The 4,276-nt window shown below is 37.0% G+C and overlaps 1 pseudogene; it reads left to right on the top strand.

Moving 5' to 3' along the window:
* Positions 1-1,655: 1,655 nt before the first annotated feature.
* On the top strand, positions 1,656-2,144 carry LOC101437848 (probable ribosome biogenesis protein RLP24 pseudogene; annotated as a pseudogene).
* Positions 2,145-4,276: the final 2,132 nt, after the last annotated feature.

The following is a 4,276-nucleotide window of genomic DNA, read 5'->3' on the forward strand; positions in this document are numbered from 1 at the left end:
GATACATTTGAAAAGAAACTTAGACCAAAAGGGAGAAATATTAAATACAAATGAGTTTTTATGACTGAAGAGATTTCAGAATGAATTGGGAGGGTGTTTCTGAGGACATGCTTATGCACATCACATTAGGAGCTCTCTGACTGCCACAGAAAACAGTGTCTAAAGCTGAGTTGCTCCTGAGGGCTCTGGAGACATCTATACAGTATAGGCAGGGAAGTCAACCCCAGGAATTTGGCAGCACATCAGTGCACCTTACCTTTGTATATATGATAGCCTATCAGGGTTAAACTCATTTATAATTTTCCTATGCATGGTTTTTCTGCTCTATTTATTTGAACCTATAATTAGCACTACACCCATTAAATATATGTCCCAGAAACTTAAATTTTCCTACTGTTCATATTCTAGTTATGCCCTCAATTTCATCAGAGTTGCCAATATCTACTATGCCAGTTTGAGATTATTTATGAATTACAAAAAGAGAGATTATATTTGTAAACTCTTCTGAGTATGATAACCCTTTGATTGTGTTAGATTCAACTGAGACAGCTGATTAAATTATGTTAAGATTAGGGCTTTTATTCAGCCACATCATTAGAGAATGGCTAAACATTGAGTCCAAGCCCTCTTGGTGGGCTGATAAAGCAGATTCACACAGAAGTAGATACATGGAGAAGAAGAACACAGAGGACAAGAGACAGCTCATTAGACACAGCAGAGGCCCTGGGAAGAGATATGAGCCTGATAGTCTACAGTTGACCTTGTGAAGAGAACAGAGAAGCTAAGCCTGGAAAGAAACAATCCCCAGGGAAAGAGACAAGCCTTATGCCAGCCTACAGCTGAGATCAGAAGAAGTTGGGACCAAGGAGCCTTAGTAAGAAAGAAGAATGCAGAACCCTCACAGACATCACCTGCCATCTTGCTCAACATGTGGCAAGTGACTTTGGGTGAGAAAGTACCTCTGATGGTGCCTTGAGTTGGACTCTTTAGGACCTTGTAATTGTAAACTTCTACCCTAAATAAATAGCCTTTATAAAAGTCAACAGATTTCTGGTACTTTGCATCAGGTGACATGAACCAGTGAAGTTTGAGGCTTCTGATGAGAGAATTCAGGTTGCAGGATCAGGAATCTGAATCCAGAGAGAAAAGCCATGGATAAAGCAAGAGCTTCAACCCAAAAGGAGACTGGCATTTCCCCCTGCCATGTATTTGATCACATAAAGCTGTAACTGGGTGAGAAAGCATCCCTGATGATGCCTTGATTTGGATAATTTCACAGCCTCAGAACTGTAAGCCTTTAACCAAATAGATTCCTTTGTAAAAGCCAACTCATTTCTCCTATAGTGTTTGGGAAGCATTTAGCAAACTAAAACAGCAGGCCAGAAAAGTACAGATTCATGGACTCATCAAAGAGAAGATTGGTGTCCTTTGGGTGTCTACCCCAGGATATGTTGGAGCTGATCTACACTCGTTTCATGGGTCAGTGGCCCTTTTTGACAGGGAAAATTGACTTTGGAAAGTTCTCTCCAGGAGGACCCACCTCACAAAATTAGCCCTCCAGGTAAAAACAGGTAGAGATAATAAAATGAGTGTTAAAAATCTATAGACCTCCATCAAAATTGCCATTTGGCTCTGGGTATGCATGCTCATTCATTATGCAAATCAAAAAGTGCTATTTTTGTTTGGTGCTGATCTACCCTGGCCATGGCATCATGTTTGACCACAGTTACTATAAGGTGTTCAGATTATGTAAATCCAAATGTCATAAAAATTTTTAAAAGATGTATAATCCTCACAAGGTCAGACAGACTAAAGCATTGAAGAAAGCAGCTGGTAAAGAACTTACAGTGGATAATTCCTTTGAATTTGAAAATTTAGAAATGAACCTGTCAAGTACCAGGAAGAGCTATGGAATAAAACTATTGTTGCAACGAAAAGAGTCAAAGAAATTAAACAGAAATACAAAAATAAATTTATAATGAACAGGTGAAAGAAAAATAAAAAACACAGAAAGTTCAGGACATCAAAGAAGACAAGCAAAACGTTCATCTTCTCTGGGATCCTCTTTCAGGCAAAGGAAGCAGCTGGAAGAAAAAATGGTACAACAATTACAACAGGATGTGGATATGGAAAATATTTCTTAAAAATCTCACTATAATCATTTCTATATGTGCATTTGGAAATCTGTGGAAATGTTGAACACCTAAATTATTGACTTGTTTTTTATGTAAGGTCACTCCATTGAAAGGTCATTAAAATATATCTCTCCTACATTGTTATTTATAAAACATCAGATGTTAAGAATGTTAGATTTTATCTAAACTTTAAACCTTCATTGATTAGTTGTTCCTATGTAAATCATAAATTCATGGGCATAAAATGGTCATATCATTTGGATAATGGCCCTAGACAGCATTTATGTAATAACTATTGACAAAAAATTCATGGCTAATGATTCAGAAAATAAAATTTTCTTTGCAGTGGAAAGAAAATCTGTAGAGGTGAAGAAGGGCTTAAGATGGTAACATAGGACCTGGCTCACCTCTCTTCCACAAACAGTAAGAAGAAAAGCAGAAATTGTCTGGAAAAACTAAACTGAGGGTCTGCAGAGCAGGGGAGTAATGTGCACCATCAAGGAATAAGTGGGTTGGGGAGTCAGAGGAGCTAAGGCAAAAACTATGAATCATCCCATGTCAGGGAATGGTGGCCATCATCTCACTGAAGGCAAGCAGCCCCTGTATAGAATGGGACTAGCTGCCACCAAAGGAGAGGAAAGCAGTGGTCTTCATCCCTGGTAAAAGGGAGGGCACAACTGAGGAGAAAGTGTGGCTCCTAATAAGCAAATTTGTACTGCTGGGCTCAGCTCTGAATCACAGCCCTAGCTGGCACAGTGGGTGGATTCCCAAGAACACATTTTTTTTCATGATTTTTATTGTTTTTTGAATACACATAGATCATGAAAAATGTTACATTAAAAAATATAAAAGGTTCCCACATACCCCACACCCCACCCCACCCTGCTCCTTCCACATCAACAACCTCTTTCATCTTTGTGGCACATCCATTGCATTTGGTGAATACATTTTGGAGCACTGCTGCACCACATGGAATATAGTTTACACTGTAGTTTACATTCTCCCATACACTTAGCGGGTTATGGTAGGATATATAATGTCCAGTATTTGTCCCTGCAATATCATTTAGGACAACTCCAAGTCCCGAAAATGTCCCCACATCATATCTCTTCTTCCCTCTCTCTGCCCTCAGCAACTACCGTGGCCACTTTCTCCGCATTAATGCTAAAATTTCTTCCAATACTAGTCACAATACTTCTATAGTAGAATAAAAACAAGTCCACTCTAATCTGTATTTACACTATGACCAAGTGGGTTTCATCCCTGGTATGCAAGGATGATTCAACATAAGAAAATCAATTAATGTAATAAAACATATAATCGGATGAAAAGCAAAAAATATATGATCATATCTACAATTGCACAAAAGCATTTCACACACTACATCAGCTATTCCTGATAAAAACACTGCAAAAGATAGGAATAGATGGAAAGTTTCTGAACATAATCAGGGATATATATGAAAAACTCACAGCTAACAATTTACGATGGTGAAATTCTAAAATCTTTCCCTATAAGATGAGGAATGAGACAAGGACTCCACTATCATCACACCTATTTAACATTGCGTTAGAAGTACTAGCGTTAGCACTGAGGCAAGAAACAGATATAAAAGGCATCCAAATTGGAAAGGAAGAAGTCAAAATTTCACTATTTGCAGATGACATGATCCTTTACATAGAAAGCACTGAGTAATCCAAAACAAGCTTCTAGAACTTATAAATGATTTCAGTAAAGTCATAAGTTATAATACCAATGCATGAAAATAAATACCATTTCTGAGCAATCTGAGGAGGAAATGAAGAAAAAATACCATTTACAATAGTAAATAAAAAATCAAATACCTTGGAATAAATCTAACTAAAGATATAAAAGACATACACAGAAAACGACACAACACTGTTAAAGGAAATAAAAGAAGAGTTAAATAAATGGAAGAATATTCCCTATTCATGGATAGGAAGACTAAATATCATTATGATATCTATCTTACCAAAACTGATTTAGAGATTTAATTCAATCCCAATAAAAAACAACACAGCATTTTTTACTTAACTGGAAAAACTAACTATGAAATTAATTTGGAAGGAAAAGAGGCTCCAAATAGCCAAAGACATATTGAAAAAGAAAAATGAAATCAG

This window comes from Dasypus novemcinctus, chromosome X, assembly GCF_030445035.2.
Source record: "Dasypus novemcinctus isolate mDasNov1 chromosome X, mDasNov1.1.hap2, whole genome shotgun sequence".
NCBI classification, from domain to species: Eukaryota; Metazoa; Chordata; class Mammalia; order Cingulata; family Dasypodidae; genus Dasypus; species Dasypus novemcinctus.